General features: G+C 41.0%; 1 protein-coding gene across 1 annotated transcript in view; it reads left to right on the top strand.

Moving 5' to 3' along the window:
- Positions 1 to 24,754, top strand: part of srrm3 (serine/arginine repetitive matrix 3) — a 72,970-nt gene that overhangs the window by 8,078 nt on the left and 40,138 nt on the right. The gene's annotated exons all lie outside the window — the stretch shown is intronic.

Here is a 24,754-nt window from a genome sequence, read left to right as displayed (position 1 = left end):
TCTCATAACTTGGATTACTGGCCACTTGCACCACTTGGGCGCTATTTATGTGCACAAACAAGACTTAAAGAACCAATGCTTTTAAAAGAAACACATTCTCACTCCCAAGTCATGAAATAGCCTGTGTCAGTGGCCCTCAGCTCCTCAGTAAAACACTTATGATGTGTTTTAGGGTTAAGGTAAAAAAGGAGACGGACTGTTCGTGTAATGAAGAAGGTGGGGTGGATGGATGCTGCAAACAAACACTGGTATTTCAGCAGGCACATCACAAGATAAATTGTAATAACGTGGGTGATTGCTTAATGTTTGAATAGCCATCATCAGACTAATGTACTAATTAATTTACAATTGAATAATAAGCTCATGTAAGTATGCTAAAATGCTTAACTTCTGTAAGAACATGATTGACATTTAACAACTCCCTTAAAGTGACAGTGTTAACACCTTTGTAAACAGGCAAAGTGCATTCTCAGAGCTGCTTTTTTCTTACTCTTAAGGCCAAAATTGTACCTGTAGCAGTTTGATCCTTAAAGCCCTCAGACATCAGCTTACACCTTACCGAGCTTTTGATGAATCGGTATTGTTGCTGAATAGCTACTAAGTAAAGAAAAGAACAACAAAAAAAATGAGGTGAGCCAGCATTGTGTCTTGTGAACATTTGCAAACAATTCCACTTTTTGAGTTTCGGCACATGCCTGATATTTACTTTTTTCTTTTTAAAGCACCCGAAATTCATATAGTACGCCAACTGATTTCGGCAATAATATTCTTTCTCACACAGATTGGCAGCAGGCATGAGTTATTTGGGCAAAAGAAAATCCCTTTATAAAAGAACACTAGACAAAAATACCTAGAGATCATCCTTTGTTGGTGAAATCAAATCCATAACATGTTCTTAGAGTCTGTTAAGGAAGTGAGACAGCCTAACATGGCCAGACCTGTATGTGTCTATGGTAACTGAAGAGAGTTTATATCAAGGTATTTGGACATGGATAGTGGATGGTGAATTATTTAGAAGCTCAATCAGACAGTGTCTGGCAGACACTGAAATAAAACCTGATATGGGACTGAAAGGACGAAGAGATAAACGGTGGCAGCCTCCACCAATAGAGCACCAAAAAATCCACAACAGATTGGTGCATAACTGCGGTCTTAGACAAACGTCGTATACAAAGTTATAACAGGAGCATTTACTGTGGTGTGTAGCTGTGGAGAGATGCAGTCTCGTTGATGTGGAGTAATGATGTCAGATGTTTGTTGTTGTTCTGATCAGTTCATGGCACAGTAAAGTAAACGGCACTGCACTCTATAGAGGACGTCCTCACCACATCTCTGACCGTCACCACTCTGATTAAGCAGTCCTTAGCAATTACTCCCACTAATTGTATCCTCTTAATAAAATGGAGGCCTGTTTATCGAGACCTCTGAAAAATAATTTACTCCTGCCAGCGAAAAAGATTCTGTTCTGATTATCTTCACTACACTTGTAGTAATACGTGTAGTGTATTACTAAATGATTTGAGTACCATTTGGAAGTACTTGTACAGTTATGCGATCTGGTTCCCTTGCAAAACTATCTTGAGTTTTTTCCTGACTGATTATCATCAGATTATATTTTCATTTGCAATTTAGTGTATTTTTTTTATAATCAGAGCATATTCAAGTCTACATTTAGAGTGATCTTCTTGCAAATTCACCAATTAAACCTCAGAGAATATCCCTTTTACAAATTTCAAAAGAGGGACATTTTGCTATTGCTTTTGTGTAGGAATAACAGCATTTGACACTGGAAACACAACGTGGCCTTTTACCACATGCACCCACTTATATTAACCAGTCTAATAAAAGAGACACACTGATAGCCTCTCTATCTCTGAGGCTCCCAGGGGCCGGGAAAAGAGCTTTTGTTGACTCACATTTTGATCCGGTTTTTCTGTGAAGCAATGGGAAATTGCAGTCTTTAAAGCCTTCTTACATCAGCAGGGTAGACCTTAGAGTTCTGTGATACTCTGCAGCACTGTTACTGCTGGATTATTGTTGGTGCAGAGAGAATTTGAGGTCTGTCTCGTCTCCTTAGAAGACACGGAGTCCAAGGATTCACTCGTAAGATTAGAAAGAGTGTGTGGCAAACTGTTTTCAAGTGTTGATTAAGACCTCGGTCACGTAGGTTTGTTGTAAATAGTGCTGAAAATTGGCTCACAGCAAGAATACGTTTTCTTTCATTTTTTAGACAGAACGGAACAGGGATTGTAGGGAGAGAGACAGGAAGTGCTGAAACATAAACATATGGTATAATTAGTTTAAGCCTAATGCCATATGGAAGCATTGCAAGAGTTAAGGCAGCTCAGGTTTTATATGCAGTTGGTCCTGCCTGTCATGCAGCAACAAGTGTTGAACAGAAGTCCTTAGCTTCATGACGTGAGCTTCAATTATGACTAGTAGCAGTTTACTGTATGAGCATAGCACCCGAAATGCATAATATTTAGGCTTTTATATCCTTGCTTGTTAAAGGATATCTATTGATTTTGGTCCAGAGAAAGTCTATCAGACCAGCTGAAAAGGTTTGTTTTAAATGTCAGTTGAAGCTCTTTCAACATGAAGGAACCAGCATGTTTGTCAAAGAAATACACTTCACCAACAAAAGCAACCCCAGTTTATTATTCTACTTTGCTAAGTAGAATAATAAGCTGGTGAATGGTGTCCTGTGTAAAGTGACCCTGTGACCACAGGAGCTGTGCTACATGAAACTCAGTGAACAGTAGTGACCCGTTTGGGCACAACTAATGCATTTTCAGGCCTGTGCTTCTAACAAGGACATGTTGCAATCTAATACAAAAAGAAGGCTGGCATGAAAAGACAAGAATTTGAATCTTTCCCACAGACAGATGGAGAGTTGTTTGATGATGATGTGTCTTTCCTCTCCTGCATGTCTGAATCTGGTTCATCTGTATTCTATCCTCGATGCTCCTTCCTCATCGATTAACCCCACAGTGTAGAGCAGATCTTTTGCTGGATTTAAAGGAGTCAGCTGTCAGGGGAAATTTCATGCCCAATACTTTTTCCATTAGGGAGAAACAGGAGAATCCTTGGGGGCATGCAGCTGAGAGCCGATGGATCCATGGATCCTATAGGTGCTTCTAAAGCTCACATTATGATCAGAAAGCGTGTAAGGTCATCCAGCTTACTGGAGACCAAGTTTATATGGAGTGTATATTCAACCTGACTCAAACGAGTGATGAATATACATTTCAAGGTGGAACTTGGGCTTGAAGCTTTTTAGTTGTTTAAAGGGTTTGGGAGAATGTTTGTGTTTTGTTCAGTGTCAACAAATATGATTAGCAACAGAAAGTGGCAAATGTGGGATATGGACGGGGTAAGAGTGATTTAGTGAGCACAGAAATGGATCAGTGATCTGGTTACCTTCAGGGTAAGTGTCTGTGACTCCATTTCATGATGCGAGTTGGCTGAGATAGGGAAGCTCTGAGTGGCTGGTGGATCTTCTGAATGGTCAGACATTTTTCAAATAAAACACTCGACTGCTTTCTTGCAGAGTTAGTTGAGACAACTAAAGCTGGCACTGAATATGTAGCTGGAGCCAGCACAACGATGGCTCAATGTAATGCAACTTGTTAAAGAGAGTAGCTATGAATGTAGACTGTGTATGTGTGGCTAATGTGGCAGACTGAGAGACATTGCTATGTAACCAGTCGAGATTTCCAGGCATTTACTTCCCCCATCCAACTAAAGGTCTGGCACAGCCCCCTGTAAAATAGTGAGATGTACTTTCCATTGTTTTAAGATGGAATAAACAAAAAAGATATATTTAGTAAGCTTCAGATTTGCTGGTGGGTGGTTGGTTTGTTACCATTCAGCATGCCAAGTAGGCTAACCGGCTTGAGGCTTTAGCCTTATATTAGGCTAGGATACAGAAAGAGAGGATATCAATCTTCTCATCCATCTCTCTAAGAGTATTTGCCAAATTGTATTTTACGTCAAGTCTCCTTATTTAGCTCCTCAGTTTAAAAGGGTGAGGCACACAACAATCATTTGATTCCTGACATTTTACTGCATCTACATGTCACCTTTGTCAGTTTTTTTCTGAATTATAAAGCTCAAGGGACATAGGGTTGAAGATAGACAGTCTTTTATTAAACCGTGTGCTCTATTTCAGAGGAGTGCTGAGCGAATGTTCTGAGGTGAGATGAGAGGATCTGCAGTGTGCCAGCTTCACACAGGTAGCCGAAATGACAAGAGCAGGCCCCCTGTGATCCCTGATTGAAAATGGGGCCCAGGGGACATACAGTATGGTAGAGAGAAAATGATTGAGATTCAAACAGCAGCCTAAGTTTACAGTGTGGATTTTCTATTGGCAGTATACGACCAGTAACTTTCTGACAGTTAGCGTGACAGGAAATACAACTTCCCTAGAACTATCTAGTTTTAAAATGTTTTTAATCAAATATCTATACAACAATCAATCTTTTTTCTATGATTGATTTTCTTTTTTCTATCTTCAACTTTCAAATCTAAGTGTTGCGCTGTCAGTGTCAACTGTTTATCCTAACCCGAAGATTATACATTTGTTTAGAGCATCTGTGTAGGTTGGCACATTCTCTATGCAGGCCAGAAGAGCGGGAGAGACCAATGCTCAGCAGGTCCATAAGCCGGAGAGCTGGGCAGGAAACAGATGGCTTTGGTGGTGGACGTGGGGGCAGGCAGGCTCACAGATAGACTCCGGGCCAGAGGATATTACAGCAAGCCTGGACACACTCATCCTCTGTCCCCTGCCTCCCCGGGGATTAATAAGCCCATCATGGGCTGCTGCCCATATGGAGAGAACCAGAAGGGATGTGACATTTACGGGGGTGGTGGTGTAACTGGTTTGCCATTTGTCTTAGAATGTCTGACTTGGACTCCGTAATGGTTGTGAACCATGTGATTGTTGCATATGTTACAATGCAACAATTGTAGCATGCTCCAAGGAAGAACCCATAACATTTTGGAACTCAACCGAAATTATAGTCGGGATACACGATACAAATAATGTAACTTTGGAAGGTCGGGAATTTGTCAATAGAATTACTCGAGAACAGATATGAATGTGTTGTTTAAAAACTATGAGTAGTAAAATGCAAAACCTCTCGTTTGTAGACCCAACTTGGGGTTTGTAGACCCCCCCCCCCCCCCCCCCGTTTCTGGTTTAATCCTTTACCTTGCCCTCCCCAGAAGGACATTTTAACTGCTACTTTGACTGAAATTTCTTTCTAACAAAGGCAGTAGCATGCTGTGTTGCTGCTGCTTCTCTGGCAGTATCGACTTTATCTGGAGATGTATTAGTGTTGGTGACATTTATTGTATACTCGCATCACCTCCAGTGCGGCCGAAGGCTTTGTCTAACCTTTGTGGCGCCAAGTGGTAGCCCAGTGGAAGAGCAGCAGACAGCTCACCTGACCTTCGAGTGCTTTCAAAGTACCCCCCCCCCCACTCACATACACACACACACACACACACACTCCCAATCTGACTCAGGCCAACTCTCAGTCTGCTGGCTCCTCTAAACCCTGCTGTATGGTGAGTGCTGACAAGCTGTATCTGCTGCTGTCTTCGGCTCCCCAGAGAGGCGGCCTGTCTCTGGCTATAGGCTGCCAGACAAGGATGGCAAAGGAGAGCAGACAGTGAAGATAGATAGTTACACTGCAGATAAGCCAGGGACTCCTCTGTGGGGCTCCACACCATATCACTGTTGCTCAGTGTGGGTGTATGTGTGAGAACGACTTACACATACACAACACAAACGCCTTTAACCAGTCCTGAATTAATTGATTGTCATAAAATGTTCTCAGGATTGTTATAACTCAAATTTAAATTTCTGTATGTATTGTGTCAATGTAGAAAGTCTTCCATGAGCTCAGGCGGTCTTAGCTTTTGTTGTGGAAATGTCAGAGGCTTAGATGAAGGTGACCTCTAATCACAGTTGTCATTCGTGAAAGGAGGGAAGTACAAATCCACAGTCATGATAAAAGGCGTTCTGCCTGCTGCATCAGCGTTCTTCTGTCTTCTTTGCTTTTCACCCCTTATAGATCTAAAACCCATGATGTGAAATGAGCATCATTAGGTCCATATTGAGTGCTTATAATGATTTTGGATTGTCCTAAAAAAAAAGCCGATTTCCTAACCGCACCGTTTACACCCATAAGAACTTGGTCTTAATGTTATTCAAATCACATTTTTTCATTCTCTCATAGATCACTCTCATTGTCTTTCCCTTACAGTTCAGACACCGAAGTTATCCATAACTGCTTCACTTCCAGATGTGTGTATGAATATACAAGCAGTTATTTGTGCAGAGGCTGGGGATTATAGAGCATGCCTCCTCTGAAAGGTGCCTTAATCCTGCTCCCAGGCTGCAGATTAGTGGCCCCTTCTTTTTTGAAGATTTTACTGCTTCCTCCGGCATGTAAACACTGATTAGCCCAGAAACATAGCTTTAGACCCACCCCTCGAAAAATACACAGATATCAAAGCCAATCCTTCCTTCTTATATGCATGTGTGTATCTCCTCTCGTGGCAGCACGGTGGTGCCATATCTGCCGCTTCATAGCCCACTAGCACGTAGTCTCTTTCTGACAGATGGCCTGAGGAGATGTGAAATCTGAGTGGAGGCCGAGAGGTGGGATGTCCATTGTGGCATTATGGCTTGTCTCGTGTTATCTCCCTATCACGACCCGGGTGCGCCATGCATGGCCGCAGATACGGGTGCACCGCAGACTGAGATGTCAAAGCAGGAGGAGGGGTGGGAACAACACGGCGAGGGAGTGATGAGTGACTGACAGATTGAATGAAGCTGCTCAAATTTCTCCTCTCTCTCCAGCTGCAGGGTGCGTACGTGTATGCACTCGCCTGCCTGCCTGCCTCCTGTGCAGGGCAGTGAGGTCTGTGAGGAGATGATGACAGATGGTCATCATCAAATCTGTCAGTGTGTCTTCTTCTCCACCTCTCTTGTCATGGAGGCCCGTTCCTCTCTTGGATCTTTTTTTTTATGATATAGGGTCATAGCGAATCACAGATGATAGGTGTGACCTGTCCACTGTCTCAGCTCTCTTTCAGTTCTCTTTCGGTGCCCCTCCTGTTTCATATTCTCCCTCATTCACTCTTCTGCTTTTCAGTCAGTCAATATCTGCACCATATTAATCTCAACCTTGTCTGTGCCTGACTTTAGTGATTGTTTAGTCAGTAGTTTTTTGTCTCCAATTTAAAGCATTTTTCAGTTTAAGCCATTACTGAGAACTCGTGTCCAAACAGGACTTTTTTTAGCAGGTTGACCTTGATTCAGTGGAAACTATCTGTCCTCTAGCGTTGAGTTAATCACTTACAGTGAAGAGAATGCTTCCTTATCGTGACAGACAGTTGAAATGTCAGCGATGGCGCAGAGGGAAAAGGCTCCCAAATAGAGAACAAATATATCAGGAAAAAATGACAAAACCTTCTCCTAATCACTCTCCTGTGGTGCAGCATCACACCGCATTTCTGATTCGTCAGCAATCTGTGTTGTGGTCCCAGTGGACGCCCTCCATCCCCCATCTCCACAAATACAGAAAAAATACTGTATACGTACACACTACGAATGCAGAGAGGGAGGAAGGCGCAGTGCTCAATTCCTGTCTCCCTTCAGGTATGAGGGCTGAAAGAGCAGAAAGGTATATTTGTGCGTGTCTTATCTTGGAGAGAATGGCAGTGTTTGACAGGCGGCACAGTGTACTACCTCCGAAAGCCTCCTCAGTGACACTTGTTCTCTTATATCTGTGTTTGGGTCTGTTACTGTCAACGCGGGCCAGCAACCAGCCTTGAATCTAGATATCCCCATCTGACAACTCTAATTGGAGCACACACACAAATATTATCCTTGTTTATTCTTAAAGATGATTACATCCACAAGCAGCCAGCCGTGAAATAGAAAATGTTACGCTTCAAGGCCAAGCCTGTCTATCTTTGGATAATTTCAAAGGACTGTTTATTACAAGCTTTTGACCAATACACAGCCAGCCCTACTTATCCACAGTAAACCCAAACCACAGGGATTGACAAGCATTTTTCCCCCCAATCATCATCAAATAACCACAATCAAATAAATTGCAGCTGCATGCAAACAGCAGCCTCATCCTTCAAGAGGCACACTGTGCGGAGCACTTTCTAATGGATTGAGAGTTTGCCTGTTTTTCTTTCCCCTTTTAAGATGGAATGAAGACTCTGCTCTGTGCTTGATTTTATGAAAGCGCTACTGTCCAAATTAATTTGAAATGGAATGTCAGGGTTGCCTTGGAGACACACTGAGGGGGAAGCTGTTCATTGTAACTCACCTGGGCTGTCGATGGGAAGGCCGCCTCTGCTTTTTAAGAAATGAAGTAGTCCTTTTGTCGTGGGTCGCGGTAAAGAGGGTTAATAATAAAAGTGAAATTGTAAAAAAATGTCATGGCCACTGATTTGTCAAGGCTTGAACATCATTGGTAATACGACTTTTTCTCCATCAGCTTCTTTGTAAGAGCAATGAACTGCTACACTGACACGAAATAATCAAAGTTAGGTCTTGGTTATTTTTCATCAGAGAGTTCTGTTTTTCTTTCCTATTCTGTGTCTTTCTCATGGTTTAAAGCAGGCTGTGTTGGGGGGGGGGGGTTCAAAAGGAGTTTAATAACATTTAGTAACATTGAAATCTGAATCTGATAGAGGTTTGTGGGTTGTTTAGCTACTGTCGGTTAGGACTGCATCATTTTATCAATAGTGATTACTCTGAAGGGCACAAAAAAAGGTCCGCATATTCCAAGTAAATAATTATATTGCTCTATTTTCAAAGCAATGTTTTGATCTACAAGAAATGGATGTTTTCCTCCTTCTTGCCCTGCAGTCCTGCACTTCAGTATCTTTGCCTGGCTGTGCACACACTGGTCCCTCTTTAGATGTTCTTATCAATGTTTGTACATCCAACCATCCTCATCTCAATGAGAATACATTTACTATATAAGACAAGGAAAAAGACCAAATCCTTATATTTGACATCGAAACATAAAAGATGTTTCAATCATTAGTTATCAAAATAGTACATTTTCCTGTCTAACCACTAATGTATATATAGACTCGATCTTTGCCGCTCTATTGTAATTCATATCTGATTAACTCTAGTTGTTTTTTTTATTCACAAAGATCTGTTATAAGCAACCATTTAAGATCAAAAGACAAGCTTTCAGGGGCTTTAAATGATACAGCTGTTGTGATTGGTCAGCTGCTTAGAGATGCGTCCAGAATGTCCCGCCCCTTAGCCTATCATGTACAATGTATAGGAGAGCTCACCATAAAAGCAACTTCAGCTCAATTCCAAACCGCCGCAGACCCCTACACACTCCCCCTCCAGTCGCGCGGAGGGTCCGCCACATTAAGTGCCGGGCCAAACCAACGAGTGGGGTCATACAGATGTTACCTCGTTTTTTTCTGTTTTACTCAGGAATATATACAGTACCCATGTCTAGAAAACTGTGAATTTAATTTAAAAGTTCTGTATATTTACAGACTAGTGTGAAAACCAAGCAACTTATCAACATCATATTTTAAAAATAAAACAGGTTTGCAAATAAAGAAACGCCATTAAAGATTTAAGTTATTATTTAATTGTTTGACCAAGAGATTCTGATTTGAAACCGTTGTTATGAAAAGTTACGGTATTTCCTGTTTCGGCCGGAGAGAGGGGAGTTCGTCCCAAAGTTTACCACTGTAATCCCACCCTCCACCTGAGAGGAGGGGGCCTCGTCCAGCTGCGAGTGAGACTACAGACGGAGTTCACTCCGTCACGGAGTGGGAGTGGGTAGGGTGTGGTTTGGAATTGAGCCTTTGTGTTATCATTATTTGGTAAGTAAACAAAGGAGTCCAATCAAAGCATTTCAGGGGGGGGGGGGGGGGTGGAGTGTGTGAGAGAAGTACTCCCTCTGGATTGAACAGAGGGATTTTAGACATTGCTGCCCATTTACATGCAGAAAAACCTATTCAACACAGGAGAGGGAAAACACAAAAATGCATAATAAGGCCTCTTTAACACGTGATGACTGCAGAAATGTCAAGCACATCATTTGTAGTTAAAATGTCCAAACATATGGTTCTTTAGGAAGTTAAACACATTTATGTGATACACTTGTGCTGATGAAAGAGCTCTGCCTTATGAATTATATAGCTCTTTCTTTAATTAGCCTATTGTTCTTTCTTATTCTGTTTTTCAGCTCACTACTCTCTTAGGCTTTCCTGCCAAAAACACTAATTATGAGGAAATGCTAGTTCAGCTGGTTATATACAAGCATCTGTCCCACACTTTTGCTATAGCCTATTGATGTTCCAGATGTCAGGATGTTGTTGCTGCCTTTGCGCCGAGTGTCTTCATGTGTGCTACTGTCTCACTGTTCTCTAATTAACTATTGAGGCAGCCCCACAAGCGCTCCACACGTCCGCTTTAGCTGTGTCAGTCATTGTGTAGACCGCTTCGGTCAATACAATTCTAACAATACAGCGATGAATCTCCTTACCTGAAGGTGTTTCACTGAAAAGAGAATGTTTCAACACTGGCTGTGATCTGCTTTTTTCTTACAAACTGACTCTATTTTTCCTATTAAATCGTTCCATTTCTCAAAAAACCCATCTCTTCCTCTCATTTGACTCTCTCATGTGTGGTCTTTGTCTCGATTAGCACAAACCATTGTTCCCCTTATCTTCTCACTTTGCTTTATCTGGAGCAGCCTGGTGGACCGTTGTATTACAGTATGTCATGCTTGTTCAACTCTGTATCTGTAGCCACTAGGCCTACTGATCCCCAGCCACTGAGCCCCTACCTTCTTTATACCCTCTTTTATCTCCTCCTTCTACTTCTTTTTTTTGTGTTCATCTGTCCTTGCATGGAAGTTGGGGGGAGATAATTGCATCTGCTGTGTGTGCAGGCTCATGGCTGAAGAGCCCTTGGCTGACAGCTGTGATGCCATGACTCAGAGAAGACAGCAGCTCAAGCCTCTTCTGGAGTCTGATTCATCCACTGAGGGATCTGTGTGTGTGTGATTGAATGAAATGAACAGCTTTTCTATAACTACCTGATGGCACAGTAAAACCATTTAAGTAGTAGCTGGTGTGCAGGAAATTAGGCTCAATAGGTCCTTTGTTACGATTCAAGGAAGTATTGTTTCTTAAATGTCGCTAGAAAATAAAAGACAAAAACATTTCCTTCCCTTTCTTTTTTTGGCCAGGCAGTGTATATATTTTTCAAAGGTCCTTCCAAAAGCCAACTGTAGTTCCAGTACCATAGCAACCAATGCATGGTTTAATTTCTAAAGATTGAAAAATATTAGCGATTTGAGAAAATGGCAAGACATACAAATACATAACTAATGGCATATACGTATTATAATTAGTGCTATTATTCAAACTCTTAATATGAATACAGTGATAAACGATGGAGAGGCTTTCCCCACATACCGTCCACACCTTTAATCACTCCTCTGTTATATCAGGTCTCTCCTGTTTTCAATCCTCCTTATTGTCTTCTCTGACAAAAATGGAGATGTGTTTCCACTCCTCTTGATAACTGTTGGCACTGGTGGCAGTCAGTAAAGCACTTCAGCCACAGCCTCACAGACTGTCTGTTGATAAATGGAGTGTAGTTGCCCTTGTCTGACCTTAAACCCACCACCGATTTGTCTTCCTTTTGTCTTCCACTATTTTAAGCTGGCGCTGTTTGTAAATGAAGGCTGTTAGTTGTCAGTTATAAACTGACTTTGAGGACAGTACCATCTGTGTATCTCATTGACAATATCAAGTGTATGCTATAGAATGCTGCAGGAATGATTAAACAAATGGAAATGAGAGGACATTTTTGCACTTCTGGCCATTACATGAAATACAGTATGTAGTAAACTTCAGCTTAGTAGGTTTTCTTGTTCTGAACATATGTCGGTAAATACCCCACTATTTTGAACTTTTAACTGTCATAAAAAACATTAAAATCAGTAGAAAAATTCCCTTTGCTTTTTGTTAAGGGAACCAATGCGATGCTAACTTCCAGGGTACACTATAGGAAGCACAGAAATGCACGCTGGATATTAATAATGCTTGTTAACATGTTAGAGGGCCAACAATCATCTAATTAGTTGGTACGTGAGATAGCGGTACCTATGGACATGGCACACAACACTGTCGCTATAAATAAGAATGTGGCGTCTCAGTCAACATGTTGGATTTAATAAGGACTGGTGCACTGTTGGCTGCTCTCCATTTGGAGTCATCTGTTATACGGCAGCAGCAGTTTCAAGTAATACAGCCTTATTAGATGCAATTGTGGATGTGTCTGCTGTCATCTGGAAGAGGCTTGGATCGGGATGTTTCTCTTCTATTTAAAATCTGGGATTGGGCCTAAGCCTCAGGCCGGATGAAAGCTGTGGGTTAATTCATAACCCGTAATTAAAACAGTAATGATTTATCAACCTGGACCAATTGTCAAACCTGCAGGTGCTTGAGGGCTATTTAGTATTTTAAGCAGTGTTGAAATGTACATTTTTGTGAAACCAGGTGAAGCCTAGAAGTAAAACAGTTAGAAAACTTGGGACTTCTTTTCATGGCTCATTTGATTTGTTTTTTTTTTAGTTTTTTTTTACTTCGAGCTTTTGTCGTTGTTGGTTGTCTTTGTCTTTTTCTGTTGTTTAAGTTATCTTGCTAAGAATTTCTAGTTTGGTTTTGCCATGTGTGGGTGGAGGAGGGAGGGAGTGGGGAGTGTACTGTGATACTGGAGTGTTAATCAAATGGCATTGGTTATGTAGGTTGTAATGAAAAAAAAATACAAGTTATGCTGCTTTGACAAACATGAGGTCATTTATTATTTGAAAATGAACGCTGTTCCACTCTAAGGCCTGAAAGAGGATGAATACAGGAGTTGGTGCCTTGGCTGTTTAGCTGGGACACTGAGATTGAGCCTTGAAACAGCTTTACCGATGGCCCAACTGAAATGTTTTAGCCGTGCTAATGACGGGTGTCGTTAGGTCATCAGAGACTTTCCCTCCTTTCCCCTTAATCTTCCCACTTCCCCCATCTGCTGGGCCTGGCCTTCCCCTCCCTCTTCCTTATCTGCCTCTCATTCCCCTCGGCCACTCTGTCTTTATACAGGCCTGGACCCTTTGTTCCTGTCTATTCATCATAGTTGCTTCATTGGTTCTTTGCATTGAGCCTTTGGGTTTGACCTCTTGACCTGCCTGTAAGACATTTCATCAATAACTCATTGAAGTCATTTTGTTGCCATTTCAGTCTGCGTTTGGGTGCTATTCCAATTCCTCTGCATAATCAGCCATGACAGTCGGGTAGATTGCCATGGAATATGGTGGAGTCGATTCCCCTCAGGATTTCAATAACTTTGGTTTATGACTAAATGTTCTCAGAAGCAGCTTTGTGTGCTTTTTGTTTAGTGTTTAAAACTAAATGTTAGCATGCCTACACGCTAACTAAATCTATTTTCCTCTCAAAGCAAGCAAGTTTGGTTATTTTCCATCTGTTGCATTGTTACCCACATGATATAACGTGATAAGGAACACAATAACAACATTTGCATCGTTGTATCTATTTGTGTTGTTTTCTCCATAGAAAATGATCAATATTTGCTGTGTGCTGGATAATCAATCTTGACATGTTGTATTGCCTTTCTTCTTGCTGGTTTGACACTTTTCTTCGGAATGGCTGTGCTGGAGAAGAGAAGAGAGAGAGGTGCATTTATTATTATTTATATAGGGAGAAAAAAACACTTGTCTTCTAGAGGTGAAGGACTGGCTAGCATGCTGATGTTAGTGTTTATCTCCAAGTGTCTCTATGAACAGCTGGATTGGTGACAGATTCTTAGTCTTGCTTTATTTTATTTTAAAGGTTCAAATTGTGTTATTAATCACACTAAAACATTTTGTCAATCAAAATGTTAAAACCCCAATTGAGTTGCACAGGAATGCTTAACTCAAACACTTAACAGGCCAAGTGAAGGATATAAGTTGCATATTAAATAAAGTAAAAAGCCTTTATATTGTGGGATTATTAGGGACATTTAATATGAAAGGCTCCTTCATGAATATGTTACAATGTCAGTAAACCAGCTATAATCGAAGCTCTGTTTTATATAGGTTTTACTTTCTCCGTGATATACTGAACATTGTGGCTCACTCTAAGAAACTCAAGGATTTCACTCAAAGTCTCAAATTTCTACATAATGTGATACACTATAAATGTCTTAGAGTCAATAAACCGATCTCAAGTCTTTTACATCCCAGCTGTAATCATTTTATTGTAAAAGCTTTCTCTGAAGTGACAGAGAAACAGTTCCAATAAACACTGGACTCTTACAGTTCTTACATTTTCTCGCTTCTGTCCTCATGATTGTGTGGGAAGACATTATTCTTCACTTGATTAGCTATGAAATAGTACATTAACTTGGACTTTACTTCATGTGGTTAATTATGATAACCACTCTTAAACTTTTTTAAAACTGATCAGAGCATGAAATGTGTAATCTTCATGACCGAATAATTCTGCTAAATCAGACAAGAATGAAACTGATTATCTGATTATCATGATAACTGTAATTTACACGGAAAAAAGACAAATGGCACAAATTATTTTCCTTTCATTAATCAGTTAGAAACATTGAGGTCGGGAGAGTTGTTCTGAAAAAGAGGAGCTGTGAGGGAACTAATAACTAAATAATTTGGTTGACTTGCCTGGAGCGGGGTGACACTGAGCCTGAATCCCCGGTGTAATTAACCAGAGGTCTCTGCTCATGACTCACCCGCCTGCATGGGTAATGCATAAAGCTGATTACCGTACTGGAGAGGTGTAGGCAGCGAACCCGTATTTGGAATCCAACCTTTGGCTGCAACGAGCAAAACAATACAAACGCCTGACAAGTTTCATTCCTGTGGGAAATGAAAAGAGGCTTTGTCTGCGAGTTTGAGGGATTTTTGTTGTTGTTTTGCTATGATTTGTAGAAGGTGGTTGTTATGAGGAATGAGAGTGGGTGCAGCACTTGGCATAGGTGAAAGGGTTTGTTTTTTTGTTGTGAAAGGAGGCTCAGAAAGGATGTCCCTGCAGTCCGGGGCTGATTGCAGGCAGGGAATGAAGGGCGGCTGTTAACTGACAGGCATCACTTTGTATCAGGAAGCTGATCGCTCTACGCTCCAGAGTGCCGTGTCAATTAGAGAGCAGCAGCGCAGGCGAGTGGAAAAGAGGACAGCCTCATTCCTGTGCTGCAGCCGTCTGGAGATTGGCTTCAGATTGCTGCAGGCTCTGACTCTATTCAGCCAACTCTCTCTTTGACTGGCTCCATCACCCAACACAGCATGCAGGTGGATAAGAGGAAGATTTCATCCATATCAATACCATGTCTTCAAAGTAAACAGTGTGGAAACATGATAAAACAGGTGGAGTACTTTGTGAATTCTTCACCACGGTTTTAAATATCCGATGGAATCAGGCTTACAAAGGCCCCCTGTGATGAACATACATCTGTGGCTGTGTTTCCTGTACATTCCTCAAGGCTGTAAACTTCAGTGCTCATGCTGTAACCCTGATCCCTCCTCGGTGAAACTCGGAGAAGCACTTTGAAGCCGCCCTGTACCCTGAGCACTCCACGATACTGACTTTTTAAATGAGGTTTCCTTTAAAGCTGACAATAGATGGAAGTTACTGGTGCTCCAGACACTTCCAAAACCTATATCAAAACTTTCCTGTTCTGTCTTAGACGGGAGTTGTAGTTTAAAAAAAGTATATTATTAGGATGGCGACAGAAAAGTGTGTAATTAATATATTATCATCTTAGATTCTCAAGTATTCACAATTTAAACTTTTTTTCCCTCAACAAAACCTATTCACTGCTTCTGATTAGTGATAATTCATTTATCAGAGTAACCAAATTAAAGTATCAAGCATCATTCTGTAATTTGTTGATAAATCACACTTCACTGAGAACTCCTAAATACTTATTGTTAAAAAGTGTGAAGTTTCCCTTGGTCTTAGGTTTGCCTTTGTCTGATTATTATTTTGAAATTGGTTGACATTAATTGATTTTTTTCCCTGAAATGACCACCCCTATTTACTTATTCGAAATCTTATTTTAAATTGAATCGCATAACAAAGATTCAGAAGTGAATTGTGAGTTGCCGAAAGATTCACACCCCCCAGTGATCATTTCATAGAAATAATTATGAATGAATAATTTATAAGAGTCCTGAGTAGAACCATAGGCAAATACTAGCTCTGAGAGGGGAAAAATATGAGCCTTTCAGATAATTATGTTGGGAGGTCATTTGCATCTGTGGGAACACATCAGCCACAGCTGGCATGGTAATGAGCTAATATGCCGGCCGTTATATAAATTCTATAATGGATGGAGAGAGCATGTGCAGGCTAATCTCCAGATGGCTCTTTGACATTCCCAGCATGACACAGATACAGAGAGGGGATTGCTCTTATCGCTCTCCTTGAATGAAAGTTGATTTCATTTATTTTTGCTTGAATTACTGTTCAACTTTGGCTGCCCTCTGAATAAGATGAATAAAGTTTGAGTCCTCTGGGATTAACTTGCACTTCAGAGAAAGACGACAATTCTTTGTTTTATTCTCAAAATGCAATCCAAACTGAGTTAGGAAGCTGGTTTTCAGCACCATGCAGAATTTGCTGCAGTTCATGTCTCAGAAGCACAGTGGCAGTATCAGAAAAACTGCTTTGTTTGCTAAAAGAACATTTTAACTTGTAGTCGTGGAACAAAGGACGTAGTGGTTGATGGAACCTGAAATTAAACTTAAGATGGATTTGCTGAGTAAGCAGAGCCACATTAAACAGAGGCTGCCTCCATTAATACACTCAACATAGACTATTGAAATGATATCTTAAAGAAATGCATAACCTTCACTCTTGTGATTTATTCAACTTGTATTTAATGAGATGCTGGCTCTGATGTGAAATGTACTGCAGGGACAGAGGGGCTTATTATTCTCTTAAGTGATTGTGCGGCAGATTTAAGAGACTGAAACGCTCTAACGAAATGATATGGGGCTTAATGTCAGAAGGTGACATGCTTTAGATTGTAAAGCCCTCTAAGTCTGATTTGTGATATTGAACTATATAAATAATAAATATAGCTTTTAAGAACGTGATTGCCTTATGGGCTTATTGGTAGTGATGGGCATTATGGGCTGTTTGTCTTGTATCTAGTTGGCTTTATAAGTCATTCCCTAAATTAATTCTAATTCTGAAATGTTTTTTACTTTTCCCTCACAACCTTCCCATACATGTGCACATTTACTGAAATACACACTTTTCTGTCTGTGCACAAAGTCTGCAAAATTATATTTTGTATTTTGTTTTGGAATAGTAACATTTTGCCACAGATTCTAATAAAAAATGTGATTGAACTTCTAGATAATTAAAGTTCATCCTTAAATCATGCACAATAGATCCAACAGACCACTGATAAACATTAGGAAACATTAATCCCACATGATCAGTGTGATCTTTATTTGCCCTTCTTAAGAATCCCCCAGTGTTTACCCAGAAATGAAATGCCGTGCAGTGTAACGTGCTGACAGGCAGGCACGCAGCTCTCTCCCCTGCCTGTGGCCTCACTAATCCCATCAGAAGCAGCCCTATGCTAATCATTCCTCCCCTGAGACTCTACACATTTCAACACAGTGGAGTTGATACATTTGAACATGTGAATTAGGTTTCGCCACAAGCCACCTGGAGCCGATGTAAACGATGAAGAGTCAGGGAGAGATTAAAAAAGTTTGAGTATGTAGGGCAAAGTAGTCAAAGGCCGGGCGTCAGATTTTCCACCACCATCCTATCTGTTGGCCAGCCCAGAATGAGCCCAGATGTCTCCTTATAGACAGCATCACTGTCTCCCTCTGAGCTGTCTCGCAGTCTTCAGTCTGTGTGGAAAATGGGACGGGGCCAGGTTATTTCTGTCACACTCCGTCTCTGGGGTTGCGAGGATGTTTCTCCACCAAAGGCCACATTTTTCGCCTCACTCTCTTCCTCTCTCACAGCACTCATTATTATGTTATTATGTACTGTGATTTTCCATTTAGCTTCGAATGATGCAGGACTGAGCTAATTATGTTTTTCCTCATCCATTTGGCAATTAATATCTCGGTTAATGTCTGCTCTATAAAAAAAAAAAAATGTCATGCCTGTCCAAGGTAATGTCTTTTTTAAATGACTGTTTCCTCAATAGAAAACCCACAGATATTCAGTTTAATATCAAAAAACAAAGAAACGTATGAAATTAGCTTTAAAGATTCATAGATTATCGTAAGAGTTCAAAATATTTTTTTGTCAATCACTAATAATGATGAACGGAGTGTCTCTGGCTGGTACTCTACATACAAATGTTCAGATTTGCAGATCTCTGCATCTGAGAGCAGCCTTCAGCTCGGCAGCATCTATCAGCAGCGTCGCCCCCTCCTGCTTCTCCCCTCCTTTCTCCCCCGATAGAGCAGAAACCCTCACCTGTTTCACTCTCCTGCTTGTGCTTGGGGCGTTGCAGCACAAAGTAAGTGAAGCACTTCACAGAAACTACCTGTTTCATTCTGACTCCATGTCTCTGCATTAAAGGCAGCTCTATGCTGGGCTGTGCCTGAGAATGAATTGACCAAATCAGAGCAGCTGTTGTGAAAATGTTCTCAACTGAAGTGTATTTAGTACGGTCTCGTTGCGATGTGCTAAATTAAACAAGTGGCAGAGCTTTGGTAAACGGCAATGAATATTAAATGACATGCATCAAAACTCTTGATCCCCCTTTGGATTATAAACAAGGCCACTGCACAAATATTCCTTCCTCCTTCTCCATTACCATTCCTCACACCTCCTCGGCTCACTTTGTATGCACTTTCTACATAACTGCGATTAAAAAAATGTATAAATAAAAAGAGGAGAAAAACAAAGGGTTGAGTTCTGCTCGGGTTCCCGACAGCAACCCAACGTGCCAGGAATGAAAACAGCTGACCTTGAGAAACACATCCTCTGGGTGCCAAAGTGCTAAAAACAAAACAGCAGCTTCCAGCCAAAGGGCAGATTATGGAGGAAAGGTGTTGTGGCAAGCGGGAGATATGAAACAGAGTCAGATACATGTGCACAGAAATAAATCCACAACACTTTGACACCCAGGATGTGTTTTAGCTTGTTTCTGACTCTGTGTGGGTCAGGCTCCCTGTTACTGCCACCCTCCAATCATGACTGAGGTGAAGCCACCGCTGAGTGAGAACCGATAACTGAAGCCTTTCAACACAGAGTGACTCTGTGGCTCAATGTGAGCTGGGGGCGCAGGGTTAAAAAGAGAGTTGGCTTTTAGTGAGCCGAGTGGCTACAAGGAGTCCCACCTCCGCTTTTTCCTCTCTAGTGTAGCACCATGCTATCCACTTAAACAAGCATTAGATTTTCGAAGGAAAGAAGCCATTGCTTGCTGTTTCCTCCGTGTTTCCCCACTCTACTTGCAACCTCAGACCCATTAACTGTATCAATGGATTATAATTAGGCATCAACATGCGAGGCAGACAATATGATGGGATAGAGCAACAATTATTATTCATGTGAGGAGACTGGATTGTGGCTTTGGTTAGCATTAATACATCAGTACTCAAGGGACATTCTACCTCCGCTATTGATGTTGTGTCAGTGCTGGATGATTTATAAAAATCAAGATTGGCTGAAAATAACCTAATCCCCCTGGGTAGTGCCGACTGAAGTCAATAACAAACTGCAAATATAACTGCAAAGACTCATCGCCGACTGAAAGCTTACATACACAATATGTTCACTCTCATCTAGGAATACACACATGGCTGTTACTGCAGTATTTACATTAGCAGGTCTAGATGTACAGATGGTTAAACATATGTTCTGTGATTAACGTGTCCGACTGTGTAGATTTAGCATGGACATTTTTTTTCCCGTAATGTCTGATACAGAGAACAGACTGTACCCGAAATGAAAATGTTTAACCGGCTCAGATGGAGCAAATGGAGAATGAATAGTATCAGAATGCTAAACTCTTCCCATGTTGATATAATTTATACTGATTATGCTGAAATGTATGTAAGTGTTTGTGTGTTGATGCTTAGCTGTGATGCTATGTCTTGATGAGGTAGACAGAAATGCCCATGCATCAACACTACTATATATTTTCACTGCAATCAGCGTGTGCTAAATGCCAACATCAGTATCCTAAAATGCTAACATTGAGAATTTGAATATGCCACTGAATAGCAGGTATTATTTTCAAGGTCATCGCCTGCTCATATTAGCTAATTAACATTAAACACACATTTTAGCTAGGATAGTTTTGCCGCTATCTGGTCGGAAACCAAAGAATTTGACTAATTAAAATCTTGACCACTCTGAGGGGTGCAACTTTAGGTAGTTTCTTCCACTATAACTATAAACCCATTCACAGATAATCAACAAAATAAGTGTTATAGTGGATTTATACAAACAGTTAGAGGAGCTTATTCTCTAAGGGTCCATTAACAGAAGAAGAGGGCACAACAGATGATTATTAAAGCAGCACCTGTCAAGCTTTAATGATAGACAACCATATGGAAACCATTAAGATTACTGTGTGTTACATCACGTTTTAGACAAAATAACACCTCAATTTTGATATTTTTTAGAATTTTCCTGTGGGGTTTGTATGCACCAATAAAAAAGAATGGTGAATGAACCACAACTCTCCATCCCATGGTGGAGCTCTAGGTTAAATGAGTTATTAGGTTCCCTCTCCTAGGCACCATAGATATCTGCAAAATGTTATAAGAACTAACAACAGATTGGTGGATTAACCTATTGAAGAAGTGGTGTATTTATTCTAAATTGCACCTGTCATGGCCATCGACATCTTATAGAAGAAATAGTTTAAATGTTGGTTTTTTTCAGTTTAATTTATTGCAGCAACAGATAACACAAGATAGATCATGTCATCATAAACAGGAAATCATCGATCTGCTTTTGGCTATTAATTCTCTCTGTCTCATGCAATCGTGTTGCTCATGAAGTCAACTCCTTGTCAAAATGTGCTTCTAATGATGTAGGCAGTTAGCTTGTTATCTTTCCATCAAATATTCCAATTTAGTGCAGCTTCCAGGGCCTGCACAGCGTAGTACAAATGATGCCATTTACTTTTTGTTAATGATATATATCCTCTGTAGAGCAAAAATTAGAAACCACTATTATCCCACTGTGGCTCAAGTCCAGGCAATCCGCCTCTCTGATGTCTCATTAGCCTAATGAGACTGAGAGTTTTTCAGAGTGTGGCCACCGTGAATGTTATCCTTATTAATTGAGCTTTAACAGCGTGATCCATTTACTGTATATCAGATGAGTCAGCCCTGCGTGGGCTATCAGCAACCGTATCATTAAGAGATCATGATGCTTGTACTTGAATTGCGGCAAGCCTTCAACATCTTTACCATGATTATTTTACGCCCTGTTGTTGTTGTATAAGGCTGGCTGTCAGCAGAAGACAGGCTGCAGTGCCGACACAGCAGCAGACAGCGGAGAAAAGCAGGGGCAAGGTTTAAGAGGAGACGACAGGAACTACTTCTTCCTTTTCGACAGAGAAAAGGCAGGAGCTATGGCTCTCACATGTCTAAGCAATCAGTGTCATTACTCAAAAATACAATATTGAATGTTAAAGTGCACATTATCTCTTTGTGATTTGAATTAAATGAGGGTGACACTTTACAACTTCACTTAGCATAATGACTAATTACAAGCAGTGTTTGTTGGGATGTGACAGTCTGCTACGCCCCGGCGATAATAGCAGAATAGGCTGGTGCCATTAATACAGTCGCTGCAGATAACCTTCAGTCCCTGCAGAGGACTCACACAATTAATTTCTGTGCTCCACTGCCTTATCAGCTCACTGACAAGCCTCCCCTTTCCATTTTTTTTCAATACGCAATTAAATGATTTAGTTGTCTTAACTTGAATGAGAACAGATTTTTCGTGTCCACCCCTCTCGGGAACAAAAGGAAGGACTGTGATGCATAAGTCTAATGACATGGCTGGATATTTACAGCATCGTTTAGCATAGGTTGGCACTTAGCTCCCCAGCTTTCAAACTCCCACATCTGCCGTTTGTGCAGAATTTTCATTTGGGATGGGAGGGTCCGTTCCTACAGACTTTCAGAGGAATTCTTCACTTTATTCCCGCTCATTACAGCTGCATTTCAAACCGCTTCTAATGTGCGCTCAGGTGCGTGTGGTGAGCATTGTGCAGTTTGTCACCAGGAACGACTCAGTGGCCAAGACATGATGTCCAGCACAAATGGGATTAGCAACAATCTTCTTCTCTGGCTCAAGGATTCAAACCTTGGCAGTCACAGCCACTGACCCCCTGGTTTAACAGATAAACTGGGAATGCACTAATAGTGAAATTCTGGGATTGTTTAAAACAATATGGTGATAGCAAATGCCTTCAACAATGTACTATGTTATTTGTGCAAGGGAAACAAAAAAATCTTCATTATAATTAAAATACTAAAATGTTTCATATTCATTTTGTATAATGCTCATTTAAAAACAGCCTTTAATATAGCCTTTTCCCCCCAAATACTGCTTCATATGCTATACAACTACTCTGTTAAGAAAATGTTTCAGTACTTACACTACTCAACAAAACCATTATTTATATGAAACATTTATTCGGCCCATCTTTCACCTTTTGTCTTTTTCATACGGAATACATTGATGTTTCTCCGAGACACTGCCGACATTGTCTTTCCCTTTCATTTGTACACAAACCGCACATTGGCACAGTTCTGTCAATCTAGAGGCTTCTTTCCCCTGCATCGTGCTTGCTGTAGATGCAAAACTGATGTGACACAACAGATGAAAACAGCATCCGCTACCATTTGGTGAAGGTCAAATGATTTCTGATAGTCCCATGGCAGTCAACAAGATGTATATCAGCGGATGAAACGTTGCATCCCCCAAAAAAACTGCCTGACAGGAAGCAGGACTACAACATCTCATTAAGTGACTTGCATCCAATTTCATACAGAAGGCCTGTATGTCTACCTGACTGTCCGTTCAGAGCTTTGGACTGAGATTATTCTTCTGAGTTGTTCTGTGACTGGCGTTTGCAGATGAGAGGTTGCTGGCACAGAATATCAAGTGCTGATTTACTGTATAATAGATTCAGCGACGATGCCTCCTGCTGCTCCGCCACCTGTTCTGTCAGCCAAGATCCACGTCGCCAAGCTCAGATCCACGGCTTGTTTACCAGCACACACAACCCCTACTCTCCTGAAAGACTTCCAGAACCGCCTGAATGCATGGCCCAAGCCGCTGTACTCCACACTACCCATGATTAGATTAAATAAACTTGGGTAAGATAGGACAGGGGTTCTGGAGGTATGTCCATCCAGTCTCACTGTCTTCCTGTTTCCTCCCCTCCAAGGGTGACGGTGATGAAGTGGCTCGGTTGAGCTTTTTTGGCTCCTCAGTGAAAAATGAAGCCATTAGCTGCAGAGGGAGGGGGCCAGTTCTGGGAAGCCGAGGCACATAAAAGCCCTCCTCTCTTCCTGCGTGTTCTATCGGCCTCAACAGGACGATCCATCTTAATCAGAGTACAGTCCATGCTGCATTCGTACCAGACAACTCTCTTTTTTATTCCCTTAAATAACAACTTCATCAGCAAACCAGCCAGACACGGAAATGAAAGTCAAAAACTAAGAGTGCATTTAGTGTTTCTACAAAAAGACGTGTTAAGTCACGGGGAAGGTAGTAGGGGGAAATGTACTAGTTATCACCAAGAAATGGTTCTCCATTGGTCATTGTTTGTGTTACATTTTACAGAGGGAATGTTAAATAACTCTTTGCATCAATCCACAAAGCTGAAAATACTGTGATTTCTTTCTCTCTGTGTTTTTATGAATGAAATACTCTTTAAATAAGGCTATGAATAGTATGAAATGAAAACCACTTTAAATCATCCAGACTAGGTTTGCTGGTAAATGAGTATAAGAAAATGCAATATTTTGAAGAAATAGACCTTCAAAGATATTTGAAAGATACAAAAGGCCGATCAAACAAAGTATTATCAACATGAAACTTCTCCAGTCGATAGTTAACACTAGGACAGTTGTTTTATGTATTACAATACATTAAATGCGTTGTTCAAATATGCAATTAACACATTATCTATATGCTTACCTTTTTGGATGAATTTAGGAGAAATCTAAAACAGCAAATAAAACTTAAATATGTATTTGGGATGTTTTCTTTTCACTATGTTCTGTATTTACTGTAGCCCAAACTCCTAAAATGGACCAGTGCATCCAAAATAACTGTGTTTTCCTGCAGAGTCTCCCCTTACAGACTAAAATCAATACTCTCCACGTCCTTCTCTCACCAGTTGTGTTGCTTGAAGTCTGTGTGTCCTTAAGCCGCTTAGTTTCTTCCACTCTTATCCTCCCTTGGCTCTCTTGATGCATGTTTGGTACATGACCTTAGTTTACAGCTTCAATTTGGTCCAGGAGACAGGAGTTTTAAAAGAGGAATGTAACTCTCACTCTCCCCCCTAACCTGCCTCCAGGCGCTTCTCTGCTGTTGACTCATGCAGCAGAAGTTACTGCCAGTGCTGTCTCCTGCAGTGCATCATGACATGAACGTGTGTGTGCATTTGTGTACTCTATGTTGACGTGTGTGA

This window comes from Eleginops maclovinus, chromosome 11 (assembly GCF_036324505.1).
Source record: "Eleginops maclovinus isolate JMC-PN-2008 ecotype Puerto Natales chromosome 11, JC_Emac_rtc_rv5, whole genome shotgun sequence".
Taxonomy (NCBI): domain Eukaryota; kingdom Metazoa; phylum Chordata; class Actinopteri; order Perciformes; family Eleginopidae; genus Eleginops; species Eleginops maclovinus.
This window is presented reverse-complemented; position numbering and strand designations above follow the sequence as displayed.